At 45.2% G+C, this 13,256-nt stretch overlaps 1 long non-coding RNA gene across 1 annotated transcript in view; it reads right to left on the bottom strand.

Annotated features, from left to right (window-relative positions):
- Positions 1–13,256, bottom strand: part of LOC309547181 — a 683,824-nt gene that overhangs the window by 169,663 nt on the left and 500,905 nt on the right. The gene's annotated exons all lie outside the window — the stretch shown is intronic.

Below are 13,256 nucleotides of genomic sequence, written 5' to 3'. Positions count from 1 at the left end.
TCGTCTGTTTTGTAAAAGTGATCCAGGTGGCTTTACAGCCAGTTGATCACTTTTACAGCCTCTTGACCAAGATTCTGCCTGCTAGTTCAGTACCTTGCATGTTGCCAACTGTTGCTCCCTGACCCTTTATCTTACTCATTATTTGGTGCCTTCCTGCTCAACTGCTACCGAACTTGGCTTGTAACTCGGCTCTGTACCCTATTGGACTTGGTGAATTCCAGGTGTCCTCACTGCTACACTTCAGCTTCCCTGCCACCAACACTGCCAAGTTCAAGTCTTCAGTTCCAGCTCTCTGGCCTACCCTTCCCTTTCCCTAGCAGCCCCTGTTCCAAATTCCAAGTGAATTCAGGAGGAAATCGTGCGAGAGGCCACTCTCATCATTTCAAGCTCTTCTCTTAGGTACATGACACACTGTAAAAACAAAGAAATATTGTACAGACTCCATGAACAGTATTGGTATTCAAAATGGTGCACATCATGCAGTTTTTCAGTCCAGAAATCCACAATTAACTTTATATATTTCACAGAAAAAAATATTGTGCTGACTCCATAGACTTTTTTTTAAGCATTTTTGGTAGGACACATTTCGAACAGGAGAGACAACAGTCGGTCTCTAATACAAAAATAAATATTAGGGTGTTTTTATTTTACATAAAAAGCCAGATAAATTTTCTACAAAGGTCATATACAAAACTTAAAGCGGAGTTCCGGGCACAAAAACGATATTTTTTTTTGTGCCCCTCCGCTAGTTCGAGATCACCTGAAAAGGAATTGGATAGTTATTTTTATTTTTTTTTGTTTACTCACCTTTTAATTGAAGATTGTAAATACTCACCTCAGAGTACTTCCTCCCTCGGAGCCGCGGCTCACCCCGTTACTTCCTGTCTCGCTATGATTCCTGGGAGGTGAACGTCATCGCTCCCAGGAATCAATGCGACGGCACCGGCCCCGCTCGTCACTTCCGGGCGACGCCGCATTCCCCTGCTAAACAGCTTCTGGGCATGCCCAGAAGCTGTGGAGGAATGCGGCGCCGCACCGGAAGTGACGAGAGGGGCCGGTGCAGGCGCATTCTGGGACAAGAAGACGCCGAAGAAGACACAGAAGAGGACCGCGCCGGCTTCAGCTGCCCACAAGAGAGATGGAAACGCTGTGGAAGAAATTTTATAAGTAAGTATTTCTTCTAAAAGGTAAGTGCGAACCGGGACAGATCAGAGGCTAGCCATTGTGGAATGTGCTAGCCCTGACTGTCCCGGGGGTATGTTTATTAAAAAATGACTTCTGTGCCCGGAACTCCGCTTTAAGCACATTTAGTTGGCAGCATTTTGAATCGGAGAGACAACAGCCAGCAGTGGCACAAGAGATGGTAATTGTGACAGGCAGTGGCAAAAGATGTATATGGTGTCAGTCCAGCAACAATAAGAGAAGGTGGTAATGGTATCAGGATCCGGTAATGGTGGCAGGAGATGGTAGCAGTGGTATGGAAGCATAAGATATGCCCTTTTTTCCACGTGTATCCAAACGGGTGGGCAACCAGTAACGGGCCCCCTCCTCCATTGCCTACAATATTTTTGTTGCAGTATAATTGAGCGCATTCAGCTCAAATTTCCTGCAGCAGAGGACTCCATATCCTTTATGTAGCTGAGACAACAGTGTCCTTTCCAATCTCACCCCTCCCGCATGCAACTGTCAGGATGCCCTGAGATACCCCTGGAAACCTATCCTATGCTCTAAGAATATCCTATGTCTCCCCATCACCCCCAGCAATGCTGCTGGTGGTGTGCAGGGATGGCTTTCTGGGTGGAAAAATGTGGCTGTGTACCTGCCACTGTGGTTAAATATAGTCCCAAACCCGTAGAAGGAGGCAGACTTTACCAGCTGGAACAAGACCGGATGTAAAACCAGCAATTTTGCCAAGCTAGCATTGAGACACTGGGCATGAGGATAATTAGGTGACATTTTTTCTTACCCTCCAGAAGCTGAGAAAGAGACACCTGCTTGGTTAGGAATGCTTCTGAAAATTGCTAGACTAGGAGACTCACAGCAAGGTTCTAGCCTATGCTTTGCTCTACTCTGCGTAGCCCACCTGCTGACCCTCTTCCCTGCTTGAAGTGCTCTAAGCCCCTCAAACCCTTTGTCAGAATTCCATTTCTATCACTTGAGTCTACAGATGTCACAACAAAAGCAGATGGAAATTATTGTGGAGCAAGCGGGAAGAGAGAAGCAGAAAAGAGGAAGAATATTGGCCTTTTGCTGCTTACCAGTATCATTCATGTACTGTTCCCACTGAGCTTAGTGGTGAAGAATCATGTGTTTCTTCATGCATGTGGTACCCAAATGACTTGTAGATTTACCACGCTTATGCTGTAGACAGAGGCTACAAACAACTACAGCGCTGTGAGTAGATTTTAGGATGTCCAGATTGATGAGCTATGTGGATCAGCCCTGGGGAAGTGACAACCAATGAAATAAGATGGCTACTCTCAATACTTCTCTGCAAGCTGCCCCTGGATGATATCTTGACTTGCTGAGGTTGTGTTTCTCCCTCACTTTCCTCCTCTACAATCTCTGGCACTCATTCAGGGCCGTCTTTAACGCAGGTCAAAAGGGGCATCTGCCCAGGGCCCTGGTATTGTTGGGGGGCCCCAAAGCAGCTGCTCCTGGAGCCCATGCTCTGCCACCTCACCATCCCCACTCTCCCCTCCACCCTGGGTCTCCTGCTACGGGACCATAACAGCCAACTTCTAGATGGAAAGTGGTGTGAGGGTGAGGCCATTTCATGCCTCAATCTCACCTGTACATGAAGCAACAATGATTTTGTCACTTCCGGTTTCATATCCACCTTTTCCTGGCTGATACAGCTAGGGGACACATCTAACCAAGCCGATCTGTGATTTGTTAGATTCTGTGAAGGGCAAGGGAGACATTGGGGTCTATTAGGTCCCTAATGTCACTACAATAGAGTACCTGTCACCTACCCAATGCTATTATATAGGGATTTATTAAACCCTTGTAATAACAATCAAGTAAAATGTAATAAATGTATATAAGAAAAAAACGTTTAAAAAAAATAAAATCATAATTTAATCTATTAAAAGAAAATTGTCATAGCCCCTTGCCCCACACACAAGCCCAAATGCAATCTCATGCCCAGGGTTGGCACATGTATGTAAACCATGGTCGCAACCAAGCACATGTGACATATTGCCACTAATGTTAGAATGAGAGCAATAATTCTAGCACAAGAGCTCCTGGTTAACTCTAAACTGACGAGCTGAAAAGGCTTTTAAAGCATCACCTATAGAGAATTTTGGATACTGCCATTTTTTTTTGCGATATCAAGGTCCATAAAGACATGGATGAGCGAGTTTGAGGTAGATGAACTTGATTGGCCTGCCTCAAATCGATAGAACACCTTTGGGATGAATTAGAACAGAGACTGTGAGCCAGGCCTTCTCGTCCACATCAGTGCCTGACCTCACAAATAACACGAATGGTTAAACATTCCCATAGACATACTCCTAAATCTTGTGGACAGCCTTCCCAGAAGTATTGAAGCTGTTATAGCTACAAAAGGTGGGGCAACTCAATATTGAATATTGAAGACTGGGATGCCATTACAGTTCATGTGCGTGTAAAGGCAGGCGTCCCAATACGTTTGGTAATATAGTGTATGTGTGTACAAGTTGGCTATGTACAGTAAGTAAACGCTCATGATTGAGCCTTCCAAGATGTCCACCATTGAAAGGCCAACAAGTTCATGATTTGGAATGGGTTGCTTTGGCAATAAGGGTGCTGGGAACACTGACTTTTTATAGGGATGGGGCTGGCAGATAAGAAATCCTTCATGATTGGCCCTTCTAAGCTGCTTGACCACCATTGAAAGGCCAGAAAGTTCATGATTAATAATAGGTTGCTTTGGTAATGAAGGATGCTGGAAATCCTGACTTTTATAGGGATGAGCATTACACATAAGTAAACCCTCATTGTTGGCCCTTCTAAGCTGTCCACAATTGAAAGGTCAGAAAGTTCATGATTGCTAATGGGTTGCTTTGGTGATGAAGGATGCTGGGAGCCCTGACTTTTATAGGGATGTGGCTGGCAAATAAATAAACCCTCATGATTGGCCCTTCTAAGATGACCACCAATGAAAGGCAAGGAAGTTTGTAGACATGTTGCCTACTGTTTTGTATGTTTTAGTTGGCTTCTTGGCTGCCCAGGTCAGGAAGAATGTTTCTTGCCGCCCTCCCTGATCATGTTCCTGGCTTTTTCTAGGGTTCACCTGCACACATGTGGCTCATCTCTGAGCCCGGGACAGCCTTAAAGCGGAGTTCCGGGCACAGAGGTCATTTTTTACTAAACATACCCCCAGGACAGTCAGGGCTAGCACATTCCACAATGGCTAGCCTCTGATCTGTCCCGGTTCGCACTTACCTTTTAGAAGAAATACTTACTTATAAAATTTCTTCCACAGCGTTTCCATCTCTCTTGTGGGCAGCTGAAGCCGGCGCGGTCCTCTTCTGTGTCTTCTTCCGCGTCTTCTTGTCCCAGAATGCGCCTGCACCGGCCCCTCTCGTCACTTCCGGTGCGGCGCCGCATTCCTCCACAGCTTCTGGGCATGCCCAGAAGCTGTTTAGCAGGGGAATGCGGCGTCGCCCGGAAATGACGAGTGGGGCCGGTGCCGTCGCATTGATTCCTGGGAGCTATGACGTTCAGCTCCCAGGAATCATAGCGAGACAGGAAGTGACGGGGAGAGCCGCGGCTCTGAGGGAGGAAGTACTCTGAGGTGAGTATCTTCGATCTTCAATTACAAGGTAAGTAAACAAAAAAAAATAAAAAAATAACTATCCAATTCCTTTTCAGGTGAGGTCTACCTAGCGGAGGGGCACAAAAAAAAAATATAGTTTTTGTGCCCGGAACTCCGCTTTAACGTTTGATTCTTCACATGACCACAGCCTCTGCTTGGATCCAGACATTAGTGAGCACGCCTTCAGGCAAAAAGTTACCCCATGTGCACGGGTGCAGTTAGACCCTACCCACAACTTGATGTAGTTGGCAGAATACACCCACCACATGCACCTGAAGACCACCACTATAGAGACCATGGCTGTAGTTGGTTAGTTTTCCAGAACTTGTCCAGGCTTGCCCAGCAAAAATCCACGTGAACAGCAAATATCAATTACCTGATTGGCCCCTGCACAAGGTACCCACACCGGATTGGCAGAGATGTTGATAAGGGGTGTATATAACAACTGATCCTGAAATGACGCTAGGGTCCTCCATGTGTGTGCCTTGAGCCATCATGCCCAGACAGCAGCTTCCATGGAAAAAGATTTTGGTTACCATCGGAGTTTGCTACAAGTCGCATTCGAACAACGACGCACAGGCACCCCAAAGAACACCGGGTCATCTGCCCTACCTGTCAGAGATCACTGACTGTCTTCCACCCACAGGCTCCTTGTCCTCAATGCGAGGTGCTCCTGTTCTAGGCTATGCTTGAGGTCCACCCAGATAGACCTCAACTCCAATGGCTTGCCTGTGACTCCTGAAGGCACCGGATCCCCCACCTCGAAGGAATCACCAGCCAAGATCCTGTGGCCAACTCTGCAAAACTCTCCTGGGATAGCCTCCCCCACTAGACCCAGGGTCAAGCTGCTGCCCTGCCTACCTGAGGCTGGATCTCCATCTATCCTACCTCTAGAGATCATCTTAGGTGAAGTTCTGTCACCGCTAGAACTGGACATGATTGTCCACCATGACCTCCCCACACAGCACCAGACTGTCTATCCTGGACTCATCAGTGCTAGTTCTCTTGCAGCGACCCGTCCAGGGTTCTGCACCAATTGTTGCTCCTACTACCGCCAAGGAAGCTCTATTCATCCTCCAAGTCGCCCGTTCAGAGCCTCCCAGCAGAATCTCATGGGACGCCCTGGTGTTTACCAGCGACGAGGAGTCTCCAATGTCACTGGAACCCAGTGTGCTCTACCTAGTCATCCCTCAGGCACAGCCCAGTGGAAGCAAACCTGCCACAAGGAAACTCCAATTTTGGGCAAGGATCACCAGGTTGGCCTGCCTGCAGCATTATTTTGATGCTTTATGTGAGGAAGAAACACATCCATTTTTTCCCCCTACCTTCCTGAAGCTTTGTTCAATCAACTGAAAGAAAAGGCAGCCCAAAATCTATAGCCACACTTTTTGGGAGAGACTTTACAGGCTTACCGAAACACCACCGGAGCATCCACCACCAAAATGAACACATAAAGGCAGAGTTCCACTGCTTCTACAAGAAATACAGTATTGGCCGGCACATCTTTATGGATCAGGTGGAAATCATCAAGCCTGGCTGCCTCTATCCTACAGTTCACTGGGTTAAAGAGAACCACCTGACCACCGTGAAGTCTGTATACCTCCCAGATCCAGACTTTTATGTCTGAACAGGTGTTTATGTTTGCTCTGTTTGCTGCCTTGTTAACATTTTTGCACTGTACCCTTTGCATTGTAATGTGCCATAGGTTATGTTTCTATATGATGCACCCTTTTGTTGTAAATTTTTGTGTTGTTCTCAGCCAGAATGGATTGATAGATAGAGGATGGGGATGTGCAGGCAGGTTGCGTACAGTACTCTATTGTATGTTTTAGTTAGCTACTTGGCTGTCCAGATCAGAGGAAGGGGATAATGTTTCTTACCCCCTTCAATGATCACGTTCGCTGGCTTTTTCTGGGATCAAGCCTCTTTCCTGTGAGATATAAAAGGGAAAAGGCTCAGGTGCTGCTGGCTAGAGAGTGGGCACATGTACGGGAACCTTGCAAAAGCTTACTGGGACCTTTGGTCTCCCTCAAGAGTGCCAACTCTCCAGAAAATCCATGATTACTCCACTCAAGTTCTTTCAATATTGGACTTTCCCGAAGAGGACTTCACCTTCACAGGTACGCTGGGCCAGACACAGTTAGGTGTAGTTAGGAAAAGGAAGTTTATTCATGTTCAGTAAAAGTTGTTTTAAATGCTCTGAGCCTTGTCTCAAGTTATTCAAGGGGTGCATGTTGGGTCTTGGTGTATTCCTAAGGAACCTGGGTCTGTAAAAGCACTATAGGGTATGTGTAACACTACTACAAAAGGTTGACTAGCTAGGCAAAGAAGAGTATGTAGTTGCCATACGTAACTGTAAGGAAGAACTGCTACAGCAACCTGTCATTTGGCAAGGTACTTGGTTAGATGACAGGTCCTCCAGAGGCGACGGGTTCTGTGTTCTGGCTCCCTCCCTAGCTGTCTGTCTCCTCCGGTCACCAGGAGCAGGCTAACGTTACAGAGATCTAAGACCTGATCACTAGGTACAGGAATGAAAAAGGTAACCCCTTCCTGCTGGCCGCCTCCCGGCCCTTTAAGGGTTCTAAACGCCGGGAGGAGGAGGAGGACATTCAGTTCATGTGACTATATCGGGAGCTTTCTGGTAACCACCGGCTAGCATGCTGGGAGCGAGCTTTCAGCATGATAAGTGTTTTACACAGGGTCGCATATATGAGGCTGCTTGGTGTTCAGGACTGCACATATGTGCGTTCGGCCTGGGTGAGCAGATTAATTGAGGACATGCATGGGACCTGTGCTATGTGTCCGACGTGGTGTCATTCTGTTACTGGGAGTGAGGTAATGGAGGTACGCTGGACTGGTGGAGAAAGCAATGTCTCTGCATGTTCCTCCAAATGCAACACATACAGTACATCAATACAAGTGTGTAGTTACTTGGGACAAAACATCTTACAGAGGAACTATATTACTGCTGCACACAAGTGGCTCATCTTTGAGTCGGGACTGCCTTAAAGTTTGATTCTTCACATGACTGCATGTGCAGGCAGGTTGCCTACTGTATTGTATGTTTTAGTCAGCTACTTGGGTGCCCAGGTAAGAGGGAAGGGGTTAATGTTTCATACCACCTTCCCTAAACACGTTCACTTGCTTTTTCTGGGGTCCAGCCTCTCTCCTGTGAGACTGTGAGATATAAAAGGGAAGAGGTTCGGGTCCTGGGGGGCTAAAGAGTGGGCACATGTACGGGTAATGGAGATACGCTGGACTGGTGGAGAAGGCAACGAGTGGCTCATCTCTGAGTCGGGGACTGCCTTAAAGTTTCATTCTTCACATGACCCCAGCCTCTGCCTGGTTGGGTTCATTGGTGAGCAAGCCTTCAGGCGATTTGTTACCCCATGTGCACAGGCAAGGTTAGACCACCCCCACAAGTTCATGATTGGTAAGGGGTCATTTTGCTGATGAACAAATTCACTAGTTCACTGCTTTTCCAAACTGCAAATGACCCCTGAATAAGCCACGTGATGTGACGTAACGCGTAGGGAGTCACAGACTGGAAGTGACGCAAGAGGTTACTCTTCCTGATGTCCCTGGTACTATTGTGGCACTTTAATACATTTTATCTTGTAAGCACAATTTTAAACTAATAAACTGGTATATTTTAAAAAATACTACACCATGGGAGGCTTTCTATCTGTTTTTCCCTGACATGTTGACGTTCATATGAGGCTTTTGAAGGCTTAAAGGGACCAGTATCCCACTATATTAGGGATATCTGTGATGACATCTGGAGAGCCCTGAGTGAATTTGGAGGCCAGCATATCATCTTTTAGTATTGTTAGGTGAATATATTTATACAATGTATATGCAGGTGAGAATTCTGGGAGCACTATTGTGACAGGTGTGGGATTTTATAAATTATTTAAAATCACTTCATTTTTTGAGGACTGTTCAGTTGATCATTGCATATAATCATGCAGTGCTAGTGAGAATGGAGAGCAGAGCACACTGATCTGGGGAGTGTTAAAGAGAGGTCAATGAGTGAACATAGAACAAACCACATAATGCCAGCATTATGGTGTGCCAGTAGAAACATCTAAATTAAACCTGTGGAAAAATACAAAATTAATCATCTAAAAAAAGAATTCTTACCAAGTGAGAGTATAGAGCAGTGTTTCTCAACTGGGGTGCCATTTGGATCTGCCCATGGTGCTGCAATCAACAGATGCAGTTTGCCTAGTATCAGTGTCATGAGTTGGGTCAGCCACCAGTACCATAACAACCACTGATGCTCTGGGGCCAGGACACACGGAGCCATTCATTGATATGGTGTTGGTGGCTAGTTCACCTGGATCATGGCAATGCATGACACTGATCCAGACAGAAGGCAAGGAAGAGAGGATGGAAGTGCACCCCCATCCAGACCAGCTCTGTCTTCTACCTTCTGCAGTCCTGCTGGAACTGTTGGGTAGGGCTTTGACAGTAAGAAGGGACACTGTGATGAAGGGGCTACTCTGATGATATGATGAAACAGCAAGGTGATGGGGGGACTACAGTATGATGAGGGGCTTCTGTTGTGGTGAGGTGATTCTCATGTGAAGGGGGGAATTCTGATTTGATGGGGGCCCTCTGACATGATGGGCAGACTTTGACATGAAGTCGGAACTCCAATGTGTTTGGGGGGCCTCTAACATGAAGAGGAGGTCTCTGATGTGAAGTAAATTTCTTGAAGGCAGGTGTGAATTGTTCTAGGTTTAGGTTTCTCATTAATAAGTAACATTTATATTTTTTACATTTTAGACCGGGTGCCTTGCCATTTTGCATACTTGTAAATGGTGCCGCAACTGAAAAAGGTTTAGAAATGTAGTGGGTTGCATTTAAGACTTTCAGGCTGCTGAGGCTTTTTTAAAGCCTGAAGGCTATACATAGAAACATAGAAACATAGAATGTGTCGGCAGATAAGAACCATTTGGCCCATCTAGTCTGCCCAATATATCTGAATCCTATGAATAGTCCCTGGCCCTATCTTATATGAAGGATAGCCTTATGCCTATCCCATGCATGCTTAAACTCCTTCACTGTATTTGCAGCTACCACTTCTGCAGGAAGGTTATTCCATGCATCCACTACTCTCTCAGTAAAGTAATACTTCCTCATATTACTTTTAAACCTTTGCCCCTCTAATTTAAAACTGTGTCCTCTTGTGGTAGTTTTTCTTCTTTTAAATATGCTCTCCTCCTTTACCGAGTTGATTCCCTTTATGTATTTAAAAGTTTCTATCATATCCCCTCTGTCTCTTCTTTCTTCCAAGCTATACATGTTAAGGTCCTTTAACCTTTCCTGGTAAGTTTTTTCCTGTAATCCATGTACTAGTTTAGTAGCTCTTCTCTGAACTCTCTCTAGAGTATCTATATCCTTCTGGAGATATGGCCTCCAGTACTGCGCACAATACTCCAAGTGAGGTCTCACCAGTGTTCTGTACAGCGGCATAAGCACTTCTCTCTTTCTACTGCTTATACCTCTCCCTATACATCCAAGCATTCTGCTGGCATTTCGTGCTGCTCTATTACATTGTCCTCCCACCTTTAAGTCTTCTGAAATAATTACTCCTAAATCCCTTTCCTCAGATACTGAGGTCAGGACTGTGTCAAATATTCTATATTCTGCCCTTGGGTTTTTTTACGCCCCAGGTGCATTATCTTGCACTTATCCACATTAAATTTCAGTTGCCAGAGTTCTGACCATTCTTCTAGTTTTCCTAAATCCTTTTCCATTTGGCGTTTCCCTCCAGGAACATCAACCCTGTTACATATCTTTGTGTCATCAGCAAAAAGACAAACCTTACCATCGAGGCCTTTTGCAATATCACTTATGAAGATATTAAACAAAATTGGTCCCAGTACAGATCCCTGAGGTACCCCACTGGTAACATGACCTTGTTCTGAATGTTCTCCATTGACTATACATATATATACATATATACAAATGAGTTTGGGCGACACCAGGAAACTCATTATCAATGTAGGGGGTTGTATTTGGGCTTTTAAAGCTGTAGTGAGGAAATACCGATATGCATAAGCTGGAAGGCTAGAGTGACAAAAGAGTTGTTGGAGACCAAGTCACCTAAAAGGCTATGCCATGGTTCTGATTTTAGGGGAGAGACACTGCAGCTAAATGATATAGTATGCAAAGTCTGGAAAGTACCAGTGGCAGAGCCCCACGAGGGAAGATCAATAGCCAGGCAACCCCACCATTACCAGTTCAGTATGTTACTATATTAGGGCTCAAAGCAGCGCCCCGGAAATAGCCATATATTAAAACCCGAAGGCTGGGTCATGCTGTAGGTTGTGTCATGGCTCAGGACAAGCAGATAACACTCTGGGGCTAACTGACGCAGAACACATTGCCTGGGCAGTGCCACTTTTAGAGCAGAGTGTCCATTAACTGGCCATGTGAGTCCTCAGAGACTGGGCCACAGTATAAATAGTGCCATGATTCTGAGCCTGGAGAATGTCCTGTGGCTAACTAATTCAGAACCTAAAAGGTTCAGGGAGCTCCACTGGAAGAACCCAGAGCAGAAGATAACATTCCAGGCAGGTCCCACTGTCTTCGGTCCAGTGGGGTCCCGGTATATGGCCTCTAAGGCAGCACCATGGATTAGCAAATCCAGATGGCTGCTATGAAGAAATTAGATCAAACAGCATATATGAGGCCTTTTTTTAAGAAGAAAAAAAACCCAGATAGAATGAATAACTTGACTGAAGAGAAAAAAACTTGTAGAAAAAAAAATTCAAAGTAGAGTTTTCTACAGCAGGGCTGAGAAAAAGGCATCCAACCTTCGAGGACGCTAGCTAAAAACTAAGGTATGACAGTTAGAAGCTGGGTTTTACAGGGGCTGGCCTAACAGTTTTTTCTTTGCCAATGTCCAAACCTCCTGTAGGTGTCAGTACAACCCACACACCATAGACTATTCTACATTCCTGTGTCCTTCAATGGATATTAAAGAAATTTTAGAGTTTAAGTGATACTCTTTATTGGCTGACTAGATGCATATTTTCTGGGTGTCTAAAATGCATTCTTCAGGCTCAATACAAATATAAAGGCTGAAAAAGGAATCTATGGCATCCTGAAAGCATGAAATTACAAATATTAAATTAAATTAGCCAATAAAGTTCACTTAAAGCCGAACTCCAGGAATTCAGCCACTTTGTAAAATGTGCTGGCTTACTATGAGTTAAGTCCAACAAGGTGCATGCCACCTCTCTTATCTCTTTCATTTACATCTGACATTTTGGTGCTACAGCAGTAACTATTAACACAATCTGGGGGCTTTGACAGAAGAGGTGCAGTCTTCTCACACACAACATCTCTGCCCACCCCCATTCACAGAAGCCTTTGTATTTAGTGAGTGTGATTGGGCAGGAGGAGGGGAGGAGTGGGCACAGTGGCTGAATGTGACTCTGCAGCTGCAGGAGCTGAGACCAGGAGACCCAATGTTAGAGTACCAAAAGCATATGTTAATTGTAAATTAAAGAGATAAGTCCGCAAGCTGGCATGCACCTCATTGGATTTAACTTAGTATGCCAGCACATTTTACAAAGTGACAGAATTCCTGGAGTTTAGCTTTTAACTCCAAACTTACAACTGTACAAAGCCTGAAGAAAAGCTTTATGGCATCCTGAAAGCTTGCATCCTGAAATAACTTAAGTTGGCCGATAAAGTGTATCACTCCTTGTAAACTGGAAACATGCTGCATTAATTTTCCCAGGACGAAGTCGTAATGATGAAACGCGTCGGGACGTGGCTGCACAGCAACTGGAAGTGACACTAAAAGAAGCACCCAAAGTGACGTTCTGACACCACCCAACATTGATCGGGTGAGATACGGGGTAACACAGAGTCCACCGTGATCATGTTATGTGAGGCTCATACCTCTGCTTTACATGCAATTTACAAGTTAATTGCATGTGAGTGCAACTGTTGAAGATTCAGTTTATGTTTTAACAATAAATGTTATTATATGTTATTGCATTATTAGTGTTCTCATTTTGTTTTATACATGGGAGTTCTATGGAATCACCTAGATCAGCCTTTCTCAACCTTTTCAACACAGAGGAACCCTTGAAATAACCTTCTGGTTTCAGGGAACCCCTCCTAAAAATTACTATATTTATAACTCATGATACATTAGTATACACAACTATATACGGCGGTGGTCAGCCCCTCCTGGGCAAAGTGACGTATATATACGTCACTCGCCCGCCGGTCACTCGCAATCTCCCGCTAGAGAGGGAGAAAGGCAGGCGGATGATGTAAACAAAGCCGTCTGTCATTCTCCCTGGTGTAACTGCAGAGATCATACGATCCTGCTATTTAGGATCGTATGTCTCTGTGGTTACTTGGAAAGCCACGCCCCTTTACAGTAAGAAGCACGCCCCTAGGGACACATTTAACCCCTGCC

This window comes from Pelophylax lessonae (assembly GCF_965119305.1).
Source record: "Pelophylax lessonae genome assembly, chromosome: 2".
NCBI lineage: Eukaryota > Metazoa > Chordata > Amphibia > Anura > Ranidae > Pelophylax > Pelophylax lessonae.
The sequence above is the reverse complement of the archived record's forward strand: the minus strand, read 5'-3'. Positions and strand labels throughout refer to the sequence as shown.